At 43.1% G+C, this 21,870-nt stretch overlaps 1 long non-coding RNA gene across 1 annotated transcript; it reads left to right on the top strand.

Moving 5' to 3' along the window:
- The first annotated feature begins 978 nt into the window (after window positions 1-978).
- LOC146357273 (uncharacterized) lies at window positions 979-4,958 on the top strand. The gene is made up of 3 exons (XR_014789188.1): window positions 979-1,176; window positions 2,954-3,166; window positions 4,261-4,958. It is a non-coding gene; the product is annotated as an uncharacterized LOC146357273 (long non-coding RNA).
- The last annotated feature ends 16,912 nt before the right edge of the window (window positions 4,959-21,870 follow it).

Here is a 21,870-nt window from a genome sequence, read left to right as displayed (position 1 = left end):
CTCTATGGTTCCTGTCATAGAACCCTTGTTCCTAGAGAGTCCCTAGGGCACCCTAGAAAGCTGGCAGGAACCATAGGACTCATTCCTAGAACATTTCCCCTTTTTTTTCTTTTTTGGCAGCAGCCGATACTGGGGGTTTGGGAGCCACCTGTAGCCAATCAACTGCACTTTTTGCAGCCTTATTATACACAATTAAATAGGTCTGTGTGCTAAATATGAATAGGGATGGGTGAGAAATTCATTTGGTTCGCATTTTAATGCAAGAATACCCAGTTCACACCTTCCAAAACTAAACACGGAATGGAATGCATCTCGCTGATGAAATCTGTACATTCTGAGCCTTGTGATCAGTTTGTTTTTTGGGGGGAGAAACGCATTCCCCCCCCAGTTGTACACTTGAAATGTGTGTACAAAGAATGCATACATTTGAAAACTACCCACAAAACCACTTTTCTCAATGGAAAAGTACATTTTTAAAATGTGTACATTAAAGAAATGTGAACAAATACATTGACTTTGAAAAACGTTCACAGAAATCTGCATGAATTTCTGTGCTGGGGACTGGGAAAGGCTCACTATCTGTTGAAGCCCCGAGTCTGAATGAGCTTGGTGCTAGAAAAAGAAGAGTCTAACAGGAGCGAGCTTGCCAGATTCACCCTTTCCTTGATATGAGGAACAAAGGCACAAATTGATTTGTTTCCAAATTGGGGTGGGGGTGGGAGTGGCAATGTTTGCCTTGTGTTGATAAGACCGCTTTTTCTCTTGAATAATTAGTTAGTGTAGTTAGTGTTGATCCCAGCAATGTGCTGTTCCTAAGTTTTATAGTGTATCAAAGTCTTAAGGTCAAAATGGCTGACTAAAGTTGAGTTCCAATAGTTATTTTATGTGTTTTACTCTCATCCCATAAAATCAACCAGAAAAACATTGTATTAATTATGCTCATGATTGGATAGCAGCTCCTTTTTGGTCCAGTGCACCACCCTTAGGCTGGGGTTGTTACACAGCTGAGTGTTTAATATTTCCAGATATTGGTAGGGGATGTGAGAGAAGGCCTTCTCAGAGGTTGCTCCCAGGTTCTGGAAATCCCTTCTGAGGGAGGATAGGTTGACTCGCTCGCTCTCTGCTGCCCTACTGCTGGCAGGCAAAGACATCTTTATTCAGGCAGGCCTTTGCAATGTAAGCTGTTGAAGGGAGCTAACTGGTCAGGTGCTCGTTATTTCTTTTTAATTGTGTTTTAATTGTATTTGACTGATTTATTTTTATGTTCAGTTTTAATCAAGATTGTGTTTTTAATTTGTATTTTATTTTATATTATTATTATTATTATTATTATTAGCTGCCTTGAGAGCAATTTTTGGTGGGGATGTGGGATATAAATTTAAGAAATAAATGTAAACTACAAAGCATATTCCTAATATTAAATCTAGACAACTCATAATGAAATTACCACTCAGTAGATTTAAGGTAAACACAATAACAGAGCAATCCTATGGCTCCTCAGGCAATATCTAGGGAGCCATAGGATATGGTAGATCCCTACCCCCCAGAGGCGTAGACAGAGCTATGAGCTTGAGCAGGGGCAGGGGTGGATTTGAGCAGGGTTCTTCCCCTGCTCATCCCTCCCAACCGCCACAGAAAGCTCCATGGTGGCTCCACTTCCAGGGTTGCAACAGCAACCCCAGAAGAGTGTTGGTGAGGGAGGAAAGGGGATGTGACTGAGGCTGGGGATGGGAGAGGAGAGATATGGGTCCATGGGATCCACAAGCTTCTCTGTCACCTGTCTGACCCAGAGCAAGGTAAGTCAGCTAGACAGGATGAAAGGCCTTTCTAGATGAAAATGTTTCTTATGCTGGAATGGGATGGATAAACACTGTTGTCAATCCACCTCTCCTGCCTGGCTCTTGCTGGCAGGGCTCTGGATGAGCAAAGGGCTCCAATCCCAGAGCCCTCTGTCTAAAAAACAGCATTGCTTTATGGGGTAGCATAGCTGACGTGTAAAATATTCTGCCCTGGAACATATTAATTCTCAGTAATCTATATTATAAAAAGGTTGGATAAATGTATGTAAAATAGAAATAGCAGTAGCTATTTTGGTAGGTTGTACTTCCTAATTATTGGGAGACGGTGGTGACAGTGAACAGCAGTGGCCAAGTACTATATATAGGCAAAATATCACGGTGTTTCAGAAAAACGTATCCTCCACATTCATGCCTGCAAATGGAATGTCAGAAGATCATGTAACGACATTTCACCACTGTTGGGATGGCCCCAATACCTTAATACACTGGAATACTACTAACGGGAAGTAAGGAGTACTCTATTAGCACACGTATTGTAACCCCTCCTGAAGGAACTGCATCATACATCATCAAGTGAAACCCACTTCATCTGCACTTATATTTTTTACAGTACTGCTGTGGCTTTCAAGTTGAAAACAAGAAAACTAAACCTTAAATAAAATTTTCTAAGAACTCATATATTTTGTTCCCTATATATGTTTACTATTTATTTTGAAATACTGTTGTGCTAATTTTGAAACATTTTGAAGCTTGCTAAAGTATGGGATCTTGTAAATTGACACAAGGAATGCATGGCGGGGGTGGCACACCTGGTTTTCATACAGCTTAATGCTGCTTTTTTCTGACCTGGTTATACCATAGAAGAGATGTTGCCTTGGACATTGGAATTTAAACTAAATGTCCAACTTCATTATGCTATTTAAATATAGCAATGAGGATAAAAGTAGTAACTTTGCCTCTAAAATATGGCAAAGTATAGTGAAAACAATGTGGCTTGATTTCTCCTTGATTTTCCAGATCGCAAATATGGAACATGTGAAATTGATCGGATCAAGGCAACGTTTTCTGCAATCTGCAAGTCCTATGTACTGGAGTGTTTATATTTGGTTTCTTTATTCCAGTTTCTGTCATGATATTCTGTTATGTGTCCATAGTAAGAACACTTAGATCCAGTCACAAGGCCACAAGCGGAGGAGAAATCAGCCAAAGGCAATGGATCATAGAAAGAAATATCACGTAGGTGACAGGACAGGAAGGCCTGGCGTGCTATGGTCCATGGGGTCACGAAGAGTCGGACACGACTGAACGACTGAACAACAACAACAACAACAACTAAAACAAAGCTGCCAATACCACTCTGTATTCAAGTAAACATCTTGTAAATTACCAAATGGAAGCATAGAAACAGAGCAGTAATGATGATTTGAAACTGAACTGTAAAGACTACGATGTTTTATTATGTTTTTGTCAAGCAAAGTTCTGAATCCTTATCTCATTCATCCTCTCAGCAGCCCTATGAAGTCAGTCACTAATTGGCTGAGCAAATGGAGACCACAGATTTAACTAGACTATTTGGCATTGTGGTTTCATGGTTTGTTTGTTGGATAATTCCATTGAATACAAAATATTGGCAAGAAATGGGGTTGGGGGAATGCAAAATAAAATACAATGCAACATTTCCCTTGAAGGCTGAAAGACTGAAATGAAAGTCAAGGACACAATAATACCTAATAGTTCATACCCAAGCTCCATTCCTACATCCATTTTGAAGAAGTCTAGGAGCAAGTATGGCCTCTCAAATTCTGGGCTTTACTAGTTTTACTATTTTCACAGAGTGATCTGAGGTCAAAAGATACTACCTTGTCCAAGGACATCAGCTGAGCATGGATTTGCAGCCAAGTAGAACAGTTTATCAGAGGTTGATCTGAAACCTCCTGATCTATGACATTAAGCAGGCCTAGGCCTGGCAAGAACCTACATGGGAGGGTTCTGGAAATCCCCAGCCATGTCAATCTGAAGCCCTTGATGGAGGGTCAGATAGAAATGTGGCAAATAAAGAACTCTAATTGTCCACATTTGGTCAAAGAAGGAGCAAGTAGGGGAGAGGTTTCTCCATCTGATGGTGGCGGGACCCAAAACATAACCCATGCATCCTTGGCTTTGTTGACTTCTTATTAAATAGTGGACAGATGGTCAGTAGGACATAAAAATGCAGTGAAATAAAAAGCACTCCCATTATGACTTAGTTTAACAGGGAGAAGGAGGACAAATCTGCCTTTCATTTGGGTAGTTAATACATAAAGGTTTTTGAAAAGCTTCCTTTTTTTTAGAGTAGCTATTTCCATAGTTATAAAACTAAGATGTTCTTCCAAAAACTGCAGTAATTCTACAATTGCCATATTATATGAAATCAAATTTATTTACAGATTTGGTGCCCTCAACCTCTTTTCTATTCCTCTAGGTGTCATTAGTAATTTGTTCAGCCTTTCTCTTGGCATGGTCTCCTTATGTGGTCATCTCCATGTGGTCAGCATGTGGATTTCAGGTGCCTGCACTCACCAATGTCCTAGCCAGCCTTTTTGCCAAATCTGCCAGTTTTTACAACCCATTCATCTATATTGGCATGAGTTCTATATTCTGTAAAGACATCGTAACCTTGTTTCGCTGCCTCAAAAGAGACAAAGAATCAGCCACACAAATGCCTACATTGGTGCTGGATCAAAGAAATGAGCCAGCAGCTTGTCCAAACTGACAGCAGCATTTGGTGTCCAAAGTTCCTGAGGATGAAATGCCAGACACAGAAATTAATCCAGTGCCCAGAGAGACCATCCTCTGGCTCCGGAAGGGACTACATTTTGTTCTTCTGTTCCTAATAAACATATTGCTCTAGTTGTTAAAACAATTCCAAGGTATGAAAGTCAGTCTGATTGACTTTTTTTCTAGAACAGAAGAAATAAGTACCCTATTTTTTCTCTCTGACAATTAAAATTCTCAGCAGCAGATTTGATCCTTATTTGTATAAATATTAGAAACTGCATATTTTAAGTGCATAATTTCACTACCCCTTAAAAGCATTAGTGGAAGCTGTATCTCTTGCGGGGTTCTTATAAGTTTTTCTTGAATGTCATGTACAATTTCCTAATAAAAAAGGTTTCATTTAAAATAATTATAATAATAGATGCATTCTATTTACACTAGGGATGTACGAAAGTCACTTACCTTTCCGCGGATTATGTTGATGGGGGGGGAGGTGTTCCGTCCCTCCCCCCGGAATCCTCAACAGGGGGGAGGCGATCCGTTCCTCCCCCCCCGGAATCCTCCACGGCCGGCTGTGCTCCATGGCAGCTCTGCGGAGCAGCTGGCCAGGCCCAGGCCAGAGCCGTCTGCAGATGGATTTCCGACCACGGAGGGCTCTGGGTAAAAAAACCCAAAAACCGCATACGCAAATGGCGGCGGCTATGGCTGCCACCATTTGCGTTCCTTATTTTTGGCCATCTTAGTCTACGTAAATATTTACATAGACTATGACAGCGAAAATAAAGGGGAACGCAAATAGCGTAGCGGGCACTATTTGCGTCCCTTTTTTATTCACTGTTTTAGCCTACGTAAATATTTATGTACGCTAAAACGGCAAATCAAAAAGGGACTCAAATAGCGCCCACTACACTATTTGCGTTCCCCTTTATTTTTGCCGTCATAGTCTACGTAAATATTTACGTAGACTAAGACGGCCAAAAATAAGGAACGCAAATGGCGGCGGCCGTAGCCGCCGCCATTTGCGTACGTGGTTTTGTTTTGTTTTTTTACCCAGCCATGATAGACTACGTAAATATTTACGTAGCCTATCACGTCTTGTAAAAAAAAAAAAAAGACAAGACTGCAAATGGCGGCGGCAGCCGGTCGGAAGACCAGCCGCCGCCACCGGAGCCGCCGCCACCTGGAACATCCGCCCCAGGTAAGTCTCGTCCCGGGGGGGGGATCCGCGGGGGGGCAGGCCATTCCGCCACGGAGTTCGGGGGGGCGAATGCACTGGCATTCGGCCCCACTGAGATCCATGGCGGAATTCTCTGACATCCCTAATTTACACTAATGCATAATATCATCTCCCATTTCTTCTCTAAGTACAGTAGGTTCTTAATCTAGTTGATTTCTTTAAAGAAAACAAAAGAAAAGAAAAATGAAAAACAACAACTCTGCTCCGGTCATGACTAGTGACTATTTAAAAATACAGTATCTCACAAGTACCCAGGACTAAAACTAAAGTATCTCTTTTTCTATATTAATGAACATTCAAGTCAATGTACTATATACGAATTATGTTACAGGGCATGTTCATTTACTTGATTTTAAAAACAATCACTGGAATTGGAAAATTCATCGTATTTTTCTACATTAACATTGATTTTCATACTTGCATTCCCTCTTATTAGAACTGTCAGTGCTTTATGATCAAAACTGTAGGGAAACTGTGGACCTTCAGATGTTGTTAGGATACAGTTCCTATCACCCAGGACCACTGGTCATGATGGCTGGGACTTATGGTAGTTGGAGTTCAACAACATCCGGAGTAGGGATGTACGAAAGTCACTTACCTTTTCGCAGGGGTGATTTGTGGGGGGCGGGGAGGCGCGCCACACCTCCCCCTGAAATCCTAACCCGGCCGGCTCCACTCTGCAGCAACTCCACAGAGCCGCCGGCCAGGTGCATTCGCAGGCGTGTGGAGCCTGTGGACACAAATGGCGGCGGCTATGGCTGCCGCCATTTGCGTTCATGTTTTTGGCCGTGATAGGCTACGTAAATATTTATGTAGCCTATCGCGGCCTCTGCAGGGATGCAAATGGCATCCCTGCGTTAGCCGTGATAGGCTACGTAAGTATTTATGTAGCCTATCATGGGCTAAATGGGGAAGCAAATGGCAGCCATAGATGCGGCCGCCATTCGCAAAGCAGCGCAAATGGCACCAGGTAAGTGCTCCGTTTCACGCGCCTTTCGCAGGGTGGTGGGGCAGGGGGCTTCGTTCTGCCACGGATTTTGGGGGGCCAAATGCACTGGCATTCGGCGTCACTGAGATCCGTGGCGGAATTCTCTGACATCCCTAATCCAGAGTGCCACAGGGTCCCCAACCTTACAGTCATAGTTTTCAAAATATCAGATGCACTTCATTAAGGACTACGCAGTTGACTGGTGCTAATGCAAGTCCCTCCCTGGCCTCTTTCAGTTTAACCTTTGTGCCACTCTCACAATGATTGAGAGGTGATAGAGGCAGAGAATTAGGGCACTAAGATTAGGGAATTCTGTTTTTGTTGAGTTCAGTATGAGATACTGATGAAGCAAGACCAGTTCTTCAAAACTGAACAGTTGATGAAAGGTCAGAGCTGGAAAAATACATTAAGGAGTAATGAACCTAAATGTAGCTAGAAGTATATAAAGGGCAATTCTGTCCCTTGAGGAAGGTAAGAGCGAGACCAAGAATGGAGCCCAGAATGACTACTACAGGAAGCAGAAGATATAGAAAAAGAACCAAAGGAGGAGAAAGAAAGAAGAAAGAAGAAGAAATCAGAAGAAATGATGGAGAACAGAAAGATGTGTGGGATAGAATGGATTGCCAAGGTTGCCAAAAGCAGCTGTCAGATTAACTGGGTATTTTGTTTATCTAAAATATTTTATTTATTTAAAACATTTGCATACTGTCCATCTGTTTAGGATTTCAGGATGGTGTACAATCCATGAAATCATAACATAAAACACAAAAACAAAACAGCTGAACCTTAATTCTTAAAAACATACACATTAAAATGCCTGCATGAAAGAAGTGTTTTAGCCTGGTGCCAGAACGATTACAATGTGGTTGCCAGACAAGCCTCTATCACGAAAGTAATGAGAACAGCTCCTCAGACTTCCTCAGGGAAAGGTTATTGGAAAACTTAGTTTGTCCCAATAAACCCCAGTTTTTCAGTGGAGTAGAAAGAGGGAGCAGCTAGAGTAGAAAGCCAAGAAGAACCCTATTTGCCGGTAATGAAATAACAGGCTATTTAATGGGCTATTTAACAGCAGGAGCAAAAAAAAAAAGAGAGTTCAAGAACAAAGTATTCATTATAGCTTTATTTTTAGCAGATGTTTTGAGGTGACTGTGAGCAACTGAGCAGCAGTGTGTTCCATAATATAGACCCTGCTGAGAGCCATTCCAGGACACTGGCTACTCCGAGCATTTAAGTTATCAGTTTGAAGTTACACATGCAGGCATAGATCCACCTAAAATATTTAAATTCTTCATCTGAAATATATAGATTTAAGGTGAGAAAGCTACCCTTCCCTTCCCAAAAGAACTATACTGTTTCTTATACCTGGCTTTCCAGCCTTGTGATCTGATATATTCCTTTTGAACTCCAAAACAACATTTCTCAGACAATGAATAGAAGCCTTTGATTTGCAAAAATATTTTTGTAACAATCAGGTGCCTGAATGGGCTTCCTGTTGGCCTGGCACTCATGAAGGCGAATAATGATGCTATGAACTATCTCTGACCTCCAGCTTTCTGGGACCTGTGAAATCAGGCCAGCACTGAAGCAATAGCACTCTGTCATTTAACGTTACCTAACCTATGCCATGGGAATATTTGGGGAGACTGAACTCCCTCTATTTGGCAGCAATGTACCAGACCAGTCACAAAACAAGTACCCTGAAACACGACTATAAAGTGATGGTCAGAAGAAAACTCTATTCTGTGAAGCCGTTTTTTCTATGGCTACCCCCAACTGTACCTCTGCTTGCATTCCTCATAAGAGGTATAGATAGACCCAATAGTATATTGCTGCACTTGTCATTTGTACTTTGCACTACAAAATTAAATCCAACCAAGATTCTTTGCCAAGACACAACGGCTTCTTCAGCAAAGACCTAATTCTTGTGCTTAAAATGGCTTCAATAAACAGTGCTGACTTAAGACATTTTGTTGGCTGAAGTGGAGACCAAATACTTCCTCCCCACCCTCCAGTAGGGGTAACACCAAAACAAAACAAAACAAAAATCTTGCTGTACAATTCCGATACCAATTCCTACCTTTATCTCCCCACCTTACCCCTGCCATAGTTTCATCACCCTGCTGCATGGCAGGGTAAAGTAACGGAGGGAGCAATCCTATGGCCACTAGTCAGTGGCTAGACGGCTATAGGATATCTTGTTTTCTGGGAACCGACCTCAGAGCCCGCATTCCAAGGTCGATTCCCGGAGAACTGACCTTCCCCCCCTTCCGCACTGACTTGCAAGCAGTGCAGAAAAGCCCTGTGCTCTGCACTCGCAAGAGGAGAGGAGAGCAGCAGAAACAGGGCGTTCCGGGGGGCATTCCAGGGCAGGGAGGGCAGAAATGCCGGTACGACATATCCCATGGCTAGACAGCTGAAATCGGCTGTCTAGCTGAAAATGCAGGGCAGGAGAAGCATGGAGGAAATGATCCCCTCCATTCTTCTCCTGCCCTGCATTGCATAGGCAGTCGCCTCCGAGTTCAGAGGCATCCTCCGAGTTCAGAGGCAGCTACCTATCTGCATAGGATTGTGCCCTAAATAATTTTATTTTTGTGCACAAATAAATACTAGGCATGTTTTGCTTACATTACTGTTACAATTCTAGAGAGCACACTCTATGACCCCCCATGCTGCCAGCCAACTGCTTGTAGGTAACTTTCTGTAAGTGGAAGAGGGCATAGGCTAACCACATCTCACTCAAGGAAGCTGTAACTAATCCACCCTGAAGGTTGCTCCGTACATGTTCTTTCCATGTTTCTGAGCAATGTTCAGTGAGGGAAATTGTATGAACCAGCCCGGGCCTTACAGTTAGCCCCTGAGGCTCTGGTCATGGCCTGCCATCAAAAAGTATTAGAATGGAGGGCAGTAATGACAGGGCCTCTTTGGTGGTGGCCCCATGTTTATGGAACTCCTTCCCTAGGCAGGTACATATGGCCTCTATGCCATCAGTTTTCAAAGGGGACTTGAAGACTTTGTTCGAAGCTGCTTTTAATTGATATATTAATGCTCCTTATTTGATTGGTGGGGTTTTTAATCTCACATTGCTGGCTGTCTTGATTTCATATTTCTAATATTTTAAACTGTTTACATTTTTTAAACTGCTGATGGTTAGAATATTTTTAGATGTTTAGTTTTACACGTCATATTTTTATAGATTTCTATGATGCTATAATGATTTTTTGTGGCTTTAATATCTTGTGAGCTGCCTTTGGAATTTTAGCCCTGAAATGCAGCACACATGCTGAAAATAAAATAATGGTATAAAATAATATTTTACCCTTTAATGAAATATATATGCTGTACCAGCATCGAGAGCACATGCAGTTTGTTACAAGGGAGTCAAATTTTATCCATTTTCGTGTTTGCAAGTTTGGAATCATGGTGCAAGAATCCTCAGTCTTTCAATGTTAATAAAATGCAAAGCACTCCTGTGAATAATTTGCATATATACCTTTAACTTCTTTCAAAAAAATTATATGATTCTGAAAACAAATGAATTATATTGTGGCAGTCTCCACTAGGACATAAAATTAATAATCTTTACTTTCAAATGCAGAAACAACTGGAATACAATATTAACTTCTGGAAAGATGTAAAATTAGGCATATTGAATCTTCCCTTGTATGTTTAGTGAATGTGCATGTGTAAATTAGAGTTTGTTCAATATTCTACCATGAGGTGGTTAAGGTATTTAAAGGGTATATGCTCCATTTTAGTGTATTACAATAGCTTACATTTTGTTCTTGTTTTATTTTTGTTGTTCAATAGACATTTTAGGTTTAATTTGAGCCATGCTGAATGTAGATACATATTTCTTCAGCAGATTATGGCTGTTTCTTTCTTGCATTAAGTATATTTTCAATGATCTCTCTCTGATAAGAAACACTTTGGGCTGGTTTGAATGTCACAATAAGCCACTGTGGGTTAATTCACCCGTGGGGCTCCAAGACATGTACCAGCTGCCATTTTGAATATGCAAGCTACAACGGAGGCGTGCCACAGTTTGTCATGTCATGCGAACCTGGGCATCATGGGGCCCCGTCTGCATGAGCCATTTACTCCAGGGGTGCTGCAATCTGAGGCCCTTCGGACCATATGACACAGTCAACACTTCGCAGCCAAACCATGGTTTTCACAGGGAAAATGCAGGTTTCCGCAGAGGCATTTTGCTGCCATTTTTTAGCTTGCTGCGAGTTTACCAAGGTTGCTCAGCTGTCTGCCCCTTCCTCGAACTGATTTGGCAGTTTGCGATGGGCATGGGGTAGGTGTGCTTAATGATTGCGTCACTCCGTGACGCCTTTTCGCTCCTCCCCATTCCTCCCTGTTCCTCTGCAACTGTGCAGTAACAGGCAAGATCGCAAAGAGGTACACCCGAAGCTCAGAGGGATCCATTTTGGAACGATGGGTAGGCATGTACCTCTCACGTGGGCATGCCCCTTCACATGTGCGCACCGTCACAAAAGTGTGGGGCTGGAGGACTGCCGCTGTGATTGTGTGCAAATAGTTGGCATGGTAACAAAGGAGCAGACTATTCATATCTTACCAAAGAGGAACAGACAGACACAAAAGAACCCCTAAAATACAAAACAGCCACTAAAAAAAGAAGTGTTGCACCCACATCCTCAAATGGCTGCACAGCTGCACATTTAAATATAATGATTTTTTAAAAACAGCAGCGCGACTGCCGCAGTTTACTTCACTTTAATGGCCATGTATCGGGGCACAGCAGATTTTTCCATTGGCGAAGTCCACAGTAAATCGCACATGTACCGCAGCAGAAGCTAATTCGCAGCTGCAATGCTGCGCAGTTATGATGGAGTGAATGTTGAAAGTGGTGCCATGTAGTCAGCCCCATTTGAGGGTTAAACATGGGTTGTTCTAGGGTTATCCAAGGGTTGTTTAACCTTCAAATAATCCATGATGCCCAAGGCCGCACAACATGGCAAGCTGTGGCATGCCTCCGCTGCAGCTTGCACATTCAAATTGGTGGTGGGCACACATCTCAGAGCCCCACAGCAGGTGAATTAACTAACATGGGCTCATCATGACATGCAAACCAGGTCTTTGTCTGCAATGATAACAGCAGTTGTTGATCCTAATTAAAATGATTTCGATAAGTTAAAACTCTACAGCCACTTTTATGATCTGTGTCTATTAGTGAATACTGGAAATTTCTGTGGCTGTAATAACAGGTTCACACATTACATTTTTTCTATAAATGAACCTACAGGAATGATTGTTTGCAAAAAAATCTCTTCCAATATAAGAAGTGATGGAGCCCTGGACAAGATTCTCTCTGGTGACCCTCCCCCAAGTACTTCCCTAGTGCCCCCTTCCCAAAGCTTTCCAAGGAGCATATGGGCATGGGACAGTGGCAACAGAAGGGATAGGCAGCAGCACCGAAAGCACCATAGCATCACCTACCTGGTATTCCTTCAGCTCAGCACGGTAAAGAGAAGTGCTGGGCAAGGCAGCTATAGCCACTGCTACCATCATCTTCCTTATCGCCAGTGCCCCCGGGCCCTACCCTCGATGTGTACTTCAAGAGCAGGGCCCAGAGGCATTGGGCACTAAGGAAGATACTGGCCCAGTGCTTCTCTTTACAGTGCCAGGCCATTAAAAAATTGGCACTGAGCCCCAGAATTTGCCCCAACATAGCCTGCTTTTAGTTACAATGAATGAAGAGGTATTTAGGTCTACGCATAATAATGTTTGGGAAGTCTATTTCTATCAGTACAATTCATTGAAGAAAACAAGACTTGCAATGCAGGATGCTTTTCAGAATAACATCTCTATTTCCCCCCACCAGTTCTTAAAAGGAATCTGTTCAGAAGCAGCAGGCTTGGCCAAGCCAACAGATTTAAAATCTATGTTTCCATCAGAAGTCTATAACTAAATAATTCTGCTGTGCCATCCTGATGAGCCAAAAATGACCACACAACCTGAATATTTCCTTTTGTTTTTCTTCTGAAAAATTCTTAAATGTCTGTTATAGTTTGCTTAACATTTCCAGAAAAAAATGTACGTGAATAAATCATGCCTTCAAAATATCTTAAATACTTTTTGTTTTTGTGAGGCTGGATCACCAATCTCCATACCCATTTAAAAAATAACAAGAAAATAGTATCAAGGCAAATTATTGTGTCACAAGTTTTTTTATTTTTAAAACGATATAATATTTAATAGAACCATTATCCCTAGCCTACTGAAAGAATACAAAAGAGCAGCCAGGCAAAAAAAAAATTAAGATCCCATAGCACTCTTGCTTAGAGTCTCTCTTTAAGAATATGTACTACAAATTTACAGCTTTCCGATCACAATATACACCCAACATTTTCCATAAGTAAGAGGATACATATTGTTTTATTATTGCTTTCAAACATTATGGTGCTGAAATTCAATTTGAACAAAGAGAAGTACTTCTGAAATATGTCAAAAGCACATATCCATATGTTAAATGCAATATTAATACATTTAATAAATGGTAATAGCCTTACTTCACCACAGACAGTGACTGTAGCCATGAAATTAAAAGACGCTTGCTCCTTGGGAGGAAAGCTATGGCAAACCTAGAAAACATAGTAAGAAGCAGAGACATCACCTTGCCGACAAAGGTCCATATAATCAAAGCTATGGTTTTCCCAGTAGCAACGTATGGCTGTGACAGCTGGACTATAAGGAAGGCTGAGTGCCGAAGAATTGATGCTTTCGAACTGTGGTGCTGGAGAAGACTCTTACGAGTCCCCTGGACTGCAAGGAGGTCAAATCAGTCCATCCTAAAGGAAATCAACCCTGACTGCTCATTGGAAGGACAGATACTGAAGCTGAAGTTCAAATATTTTGGCCACCTAATGCGAAAAGAAAACTCACTGGAAAAGACCTGGTACTGGGAAAGACTGAAAACAAAAGGAGAAGGGGACGGCAGAGGAGGAGATGGCTAGATAGCATCACCGATGCAATGAATATGAACTTGAGCACACTCCGGGAGAGAGTGCAGGACAGGAAGGCCTGGCGTGCTATGGTCCATGGGGTCACGAAGAGTCGGACACAACTTAAGAACTGAACATCAACAACAATAGCCTTACTGCCAATTTTCTGCCATTCAAAACTACTCAAAATGATGAGATTTTCCATTAGGAATGGCAAAATAGTTCTAATGTGGATGGCACACATGGATAGTACAAAAGCATTTTAAAAAATTAAAATCATAGACTAATGAGGGAATGTGGGCATGGTTTTAGTTAATGGCTGTCAAGTAATACTTTAAGGGCACAATCCTATGCAAGTTTTTGCAGAAAAAAGTCCTACAACTCCCAGCATTCCCCAGCCAGCCATGCTGGGAGTTGTAGGATTTTTTTTCTGTCTAAACATGCATAGGATTGCACCCTAAATTATTTAGAAGAAATTATTTAGATGAACCACTTCTCCCAAATGTAATACATCCCAACCTGGGTTGGCTGAAGACTGTGGCTCCCCCTTCCACTCAAGCATTAGACAGCTGTTTCTGATCCTGGGACATGTTGCTGCAGGATCTGCACTTCCCAACTGTCCCTTCTTAGCAGAGACAGTCCTCATTTTCTGGTACCCATTCTTGGTGGGAAGAGCCATCCTAAGCCCCAGAACTGCTGACTAGAACAGGGTTAGGATGGGGTGAAGCTAATCCCTCCACACACAGAAAGGAGCTGTACCAATGGGGCGGGGTGGGCAATGTCTGCTCCAGTCTGGCAGCAGGACCTTACAAAGGGTATTGCGGGGGTGGAGGGGAGTGGAGACAGTCTTGGAAACAAGGCCCCTCTGTTCTTCCACGAGGCCCCAGAATTGGACCCTCAGTCTCAGGCTGGTGTAGGCATTGAAACCAATAGGACGGGGAAATTAAAAACTAGCATCAACAAGAAAAACACCAGTTATAATTACTCTGATAATTAATGTCTCTTTTTCTGTCTTAATTTTTGTTTAAGACAATTTTGAGATGCCCTTTTCAGTGTTTGTTTTGAAGTTTCAGTTCCATCCCTGGAAGCTGAATCTTTGAGTGTGTGTGTGGGGGGGTGTTGCACTGAATGGACATAAATGCAAGTGCATTTTCTATTCTTGGTTTCCCCTTTTTGTTTACCACATTGGGTTGGATCCAGACTTGCTCTCAGCAGAGTTCTGGTTGTGCTGGGGGAAGGGGCTGGGGTGGGTCTCCCTGAAGCCCGCTAGGCTTCCTCTAAAGCGTTGAGAAAAAATATACAATAACCCTAAACCATGCATTACAAATGTAAAATGTACAAAATATATTGATGCCGCTCCCGAACAACCAGGCCAAAATGCACACCACTGCCACCACTTTGCTGCCCACTAGCTGTCCCAAACAGCTGCTGCTAGCACCCCTGTCCACTGGCTCACCCAAAATGTGGACCAACCCACCAAGTGCGCTGCTCTACCTCCTCTCCTTCACAATTGCTGCTAGAGCACCATTCCACATTCTCCTTTCCTTCCAGGCCAATTGCAACACATCATTCTCCTGACAGAAGAGGAGGAGGGAGTGACATGGCATGGTCCCATTTCTCCTTCCCTCCCGATTGTATTGGTTTGCACACCCTGCCCACAGGCTTGTCTTTCATTTGAAAGTGCTTTAGCAATAATAATTTGTTGACATTTTCCTGGACAGGCAGTCTGAAATATATTTATTTGAATGCCTTGAGGAAAGGTGCTAATAGTTGGGGTGGGGTGGTGGCAGAGGAGTTCTGTAAAAGGTTAAAAGTATTCTTAGTAGGAAAGTAATAGTAGATTAGGCTGGCCTGGGAGATCTTTATGTTGATTTGCGCAATATTTTGGTAACCAGCTGCGCTTTTCTTGGCAAACCATAAGAATACTCAGCAACCTGGGATGTTATTTAGCAGCTCAACAGCTTGGTAGAGGCACCAAGCCCTAAAGCTTTCGAAAGAGAATATGGAGAGTTTAAAACAACAATAGAGTCTAGAAACTGGTGGTGGGCAAACTTTAGAATACCTTCTAAAGAGCTGTAAATTATGTAATTGGGGATGAGCAGGAAATTCATCTCCTGTGAGTTCTAAATTAAAAAAAAAAAACATTTTGAAGTTCACCTATATCCTGTGTGTATGTTACACTCACATCGCTTAAAAATTAATGCCCAAAATATGCAACTTTCACCCCATAATATAGAAAACATGTAGATTTCTCCAGGATTCCCAATTAGCAATTGTTCCATGCTCCTTTAGGAAATTGGAAAGAATCTACCGTACCTCTTAGATAAGCCATCCAACACGCAAAATGCTCCTATTCACTCTTATTTCCCAGTGCACTTTTAGATAAAGAAGACATAGCCATTTGCCAGAATAGTTCTTTGCTTGCCATTGCAGTTATCTTTGGATATATTATAGCCACACTGAAAAACTTATCAAAAAATGAACCGATTGCATGCTAGCTAGGTAAAGTTTCTAGAACTGTCCCTCTTCTACTAAAATCTACTAAGCCTTTAAGCCTTTAATCTTTCAAATGACATATTTCCTGAAAGCTTGCCAGAATATCCACAAGTAAAATAGGATTATACTACCTCCTCCATGCCAATCATTTTCAGTCCTGGGTGGATCCCTCACCATGTGTGGAGAATTATAGGAATTCTCTTGCACTGCTTTCTATGCTTATTTACTAAGGGCACAAATAAAAGTAGGTCTTTTTTCTGTCTAAACATGCATAGGCTTGCATCCTAAAGGGTTTTGTTAGCCTGTCCACAGAAAATCCTTCTCATATTTAAGAGGAACGCTAAAATCTTGCTAGCAAAATATTAGTTTATGATCAAAAACTTTAAAGCTTTAGTTAACAGAATAACTACATCCACAAAGCCACTTTTCTGGAGGTATTTACTCCTTCTTACCCATTCTAATTTCCTCCTCATTTCAAACCTTCCCTTCCTCTATTTCCTTTTCCCAATTTCTCCACCCCTTCACTCAATTTTGATATCCAACCTACACAACATTAAAAGAGTAAATGCACTGAAGGGGATGGGAGACCTTAAGACTGCTACTCTAAGTAGACTTACAATGCACTCCTATGCATGCCTACTCAGAAGCAAGCCACACAGATTTCAGTGGCACTTATTCCCAGGAAAAGAAAGCTGTATTTCTGAGCCTTACTCAAAATTAAGCATTGCGGTGTTCACGGGGATCTCAGAGAAGCATTTGGGATGGTTAACCATTTTACAGTTCAAGTGCCTGTAGTGGAATGGGATAGAGGCAGAAACAGTCACTGGAAGCGTGGTTAGTGACCTGCCCCCACCCTCCCACTGATTTGTTGTCATGACAATCATTCAACACCACCCAGCAACACCACCCAGCAGACACCCACACAAAGCGGGACACAGCGCTAAAGGGGAAATACACAGGGAGGAAATGGCGATTTCAATAGCAAGCACAAAAAATGCCGGGTTTTCCCTGTTCTTAGATAACACAGGAAGAGGGAGGGGAAGTTGTGAGATAGCAGCAGGACAGCAGCAACGTCATTTAAAGCTCCAGCGAAAACCAGTGATTAAAGAAGAATGATCCTGCTAAAAAACAATGTGTGAAGGTGGCCCAAGAAAACATTTGTAATATGAAATTGGAGAAGGGTATTAGGTGTTCAAGGCTGGGACCAAAATCCTTCAGGGACCCCACTCGCCAACCCATGAAGTTCCTTGACCATGCCATTGTTCCCCTTGCTGTCACTGACTGTTCACCTGTGAGCAAAGACAGGAGCAAGAAGTTTGCCCTCTCCCACTGGGTGGATAGGGCCCAAAGAAAAAAACATCGAAGAAGATGGCATCTTTTCCAGAGGGCCCCCCCCCCACGAACCTAGCATTAGTACAACTTCAAAGAAAAAGAAAAAGTAAATTCTGCTGGGCCAGTCAAATTGGAGCCCTTTGCATGAGCCTACACTTATATAAGCCTAAGCTTTTTGGATCCCAGCCAATATACTTACAAAATACTCTTTCAAATTACATAAAATTTAAATGTACCGGCAATGCAACATTGGTGTATGCTAAACAAATGAAATGGGGCATCATAAAGCTGGGAAAACTTTAGATGAAAAATTCTTAAAATCGTTGGCGGGATGCAACTGAACAAAAAGTCAAAAGATCTTAGAATTTCAGCAGGTTGACTTTAAAAGAGAAACATAATTATTGTCACAGAAAACATTATAAAGGTACTAAGCAAGCCAGAACATGTGGCTTTAGCCCACTCGAGCTTCACTGCCCATTGCCAAAACAGCTACGGCCATTTTGCTCACCTCACAAGAAATATCTTGTTAGATCAGACCAGTCTATCTGGATCAGGGGTGGGCCACATGTGGCCCTCCAGATGTTTTGGCTCAGAACTCCCATCAGCCCTAGACTTCCTCAGAATTGCCACATTCCTGGCCTTAACTACATGCTGTGAAAACACAAGCAGTATCCAATGCACCAACATTGCTGCTAATGAAAAATATGTTGTGCTAGTGTAAGCAACCTCTAGCCCAAGTTGCACAACATAATTTATATTAGCGGTAGTGTCACATTGGATACTGCCCCTAGTGTTTAATATAGAGCTACTTCTAACATCATATTAGCCAACTTCTGCTCACACAACGGAGCTTCCCCTTCCTCTCCTCCCCCTCACTTCCCTGCACACACTCCAAATCTACTCTGGAGGGGTCCCCCAACCCCCTGGAGTAAATCTGGGGGGCTGCAAGGCAAATCTGTTCTGCCAGTTATGTCTGTTCCACTGGCAGATGGACACCATTGGATATAACTAATAATTTTATACCGCCTTCATTCACCTTTATATGCCCTACTTTAAAGGTGAGAAAACTGAAACAGTGTGAAGAAATGCCATGTACATAACTGTTTATGTGGCATAATGACCCGTAAATACTCTGTGTGGCCTCTGAGAGGCTGTAATGTAATCTGCCTGAGGCCTAGTGTTGTTCCTGTGTGGAAGGCCTGTTTTAGTAGTAGCTAGCTGCTTGGTGCCGTTCTGAAGAGGGAAAGAGAGATGATTATTTGCAGTATCTTTAGATGGGGTCTGGATGAGGTAAATTCAATTTTGATTGGCTAGGGATTCTAGCTAGGTGGAAAAGAGCAGTTGGGAAATGACAATTAAGGGGTGGACAGTTAGGAGTAGAGTTGGTCGGCTGTTAAGAGATTCAGGGAGAAAGACTGTTGGTTAGTGGGTGCTGTTATAGAAGGTCTAGGAGAAAGATGAGCAGAAAGTGAATAGCTGAGGAGATTAAAGAAGGAGATGAATTTGTTAATATTCCTTCTGAATATTAAGCTATTCTTTCTCTCTGGGGTAACTAGACATGGCTAGTGAAGATCAGGAATAGGGAGCAAGTGGCTGTGTCCCTGCAACTTACTCAGCTCAGCCTGCATAGGCAGGCCAAGCCATCGTAAAGCTCCTGAAACTCAGGAACTTTACCAAGGTTTTTTGTGTAAAATAGCGGCGGGTGGCAGTGGCAGGAATCCTTGCCACCATTTTGCACAAAAAAACTCCCCTCTGCTGCTGTGCACAACTGGTTACTTCTCCCCCTCCTGGGTTCCAGAACTTTCCTGACATGTTGTATATGTTGCTGGGATGTCTCAGAACAGACCAAGATGTCATCCAAGTAAATCACCGCAAACTGGTGTAACGTATTACGAAATACATCATCCATAAAATGTTGTAAGACAGGGGATGCATTGCACAGTCCAAAGAGCATTACCATAAAGTGCCCATAACGGGTTCTTAAGGTGGTCTTCCATTCATCTCCTTCTTTAATGCGTAACAAATTATACGCCCCTTGGAGGTCCAATTTCATAAATACTGTGGCTGTCCTCAGTCTCTCAAAGAGCTCCGGAATTAATGGCAATGGACAGCGATTCCAGATGGTGATAGCATTCAGGGCATGATAATCATTGCAGACATGCAGTTCTGCACACTTCTTTTTTACAAAGAGCACTGGGGCAGTGGCTGGGGAAGTAGAAGCACGAATAAAGCCCCACCTCAGATTCTTATCAATGAAGTCCCCACCTGAGATTCTTATCAATGAAGTCCTGAAGGGCTGCAAGTTCAGGTTCAGACAAGGAATAGAAGCGGCCTGTTGGTATCTTAGCCCCAGGGATCTAATCAATGGCACAATCATATGGCCTATGTGGTGGTAAAGTGTCAGCTTCTATGGGGCTGAAGACATCCTGGAAATCATTGTACTTCTCTGGGAGTGAAGGGCTTGGTGAAGGAGCTGGTGTTGCCATAGCCATAGCCAATGGTAAACAGCATTGATGGCAGTAAGATGAGTTGAAAACCAGGGTGTGGGACTGCCAGGAGATGGATGGGTCATGTAGAGCCAGCCAGGGAATCCCTAACACAAGTGAGAAGCAAGGAGTCTGAACCACACTGAAGACCAACTGCTCCCTATGCCCTTGAATCCTCATTTCCAGTCTCCTGGTTTCTCGTGTGATCGGACCCAAAACCATCGGTCTTCCATCAATCACCTCTATGGCAATGGGGAAGTCTTTAGGCTTGATAGGATTGGCAAGCTTAGTTGCAAATGTCTCATCAATGAAATTACTAGATGCGCCTGAGTCTATCATGGCAGCAGTCTCTAGGAGCTGGCCACCAGGCAAGCTCAGGACCATCTCTAGAGTCAGGTGAGTGCCACTTTCTGAATCCCTGGAAAAATAGTCCATGACAGTGAGCCTTCGTGTAGCAGGAGCAATAGCATTTGCTGTCTTACTAATGCATGGGTCTTTATGTGGGCAAACACTGGCAAAATGCCCATCCTCCCCATGGCCCAGCAGTTGATGGCAATATTTTTGGATAGGCCCTATTCTGTACCGTATCTTCCTTAGATCCACATCCAGCTCAGGAAATGATGCAGGTCCCTGCAGGGTGTTCCTAGAGTGAGAATCAAGGTGTCCTTCAATCCGGAGACAGGTATTAATCAGGTCTGGAAGGGTCCTAGGTGTATCAACTTGGGCCAGCTCATCCAAGATCTCCACCTTCAGGCCCTCCAAGAACTGGTCAACAAGGGCAGCTTCATTCCAGTTCAAGTCTTGTGCCCACAGGTGAAAGGAGTTGGCATATTCTAGGACTGAGCCAGACCCTTGTTGCAAGCGCCAAATGTGATGATTAGCAGTTTCTGCCTTCAGTGGGTCATCAAATACTTGTTTCATCTCAAGTATGAATTCTGAATAGCTGTTCCAGAGGGTACTGGCCTGTAACACATATGGTGCAGCCCATCTAGCAGCATTCCCTTTCAGCAGGCAGATCAGGAAGCATGTCTTCACTCGGTCATTAGGGAAGTCCTCAGTTTGGAGTTCCATTCAGACCTGGCATTGTGCTAGGAAATAGGGCTCAGTCTCCTGAAAATGTATCTGGACAACTTCCTGGACACTTTCTCATGCGGCCACAGGGGCTGCTGCAGTAGTGGGAACTTCCCTTGGTGTGTCAACATTTTTGGATGACCACATAGCAGCTTGAGCTGGTGCAGCATCCATCCTGTGTCAGGGGATCGGAGCAAGACGTCCTGTTCCGGCCTGAGCAGAAGCCCACAGGGTTCAATACTGGGCAGCAAGAGGCAGAACAGCAGGGCAGAAGGGCAGCAAGGAGTCAAGGCAGGAGTCACAGCACCCAGGATTGCTCCTGGTGAGCAACTTGCCCCAACAAACTCTGAGGCCAGACTGAAGCCTTTTATGCTACGGTCCCAGACTCCACCTTTTCCTTCAGAATGGAAGCGTTAAAGGAAGAGGCCCCTGGCTTGTAGCCTAGCACTCCTCCATCTCTCGAAGAGTTCGTGCCTGGCACACTGCTGGCGTTGGCACATTGGCTCCCTGGAATGTGGGGCCCTTGTAGATGAGGGTCCTGGTCTGGTGCTTGGGCTAGGCTTAGAGGGCTCTGGAGGCTCAGGGGGCTCTGGCAGTTCTGCAGTGGTGCTCAAATCTGGAGCCTCCCCTGTTGGTACCACTGGATCCTTGGCTTCAGAGTCCATGTCACTGCTGGACTCCTGGGTCATGACGAATTGTCACTAAGCAATCTTTCTAAAACCCCAAAGTAAATATT

This window comes from Heloderma suspectum, chromosome 1, assembly GCF_057233095.1.
Source record: "Heloderma suspectum isolate Gila_16-S chromosome 1, 16-S_ref, whole genome shotgun sequence".
In the NCBI taxonomy this organism is placed as follows: Eukaryota; Metazoa; Chordata; class Lepidosauria; order Squamata; family Helodermatidae; genus Heloderma; species Heloderma suspectum.
Note: the sequence above shows the minus strand (reverse complement) of the source record. Positions and strands in the feature narration are given on the sequence as shown.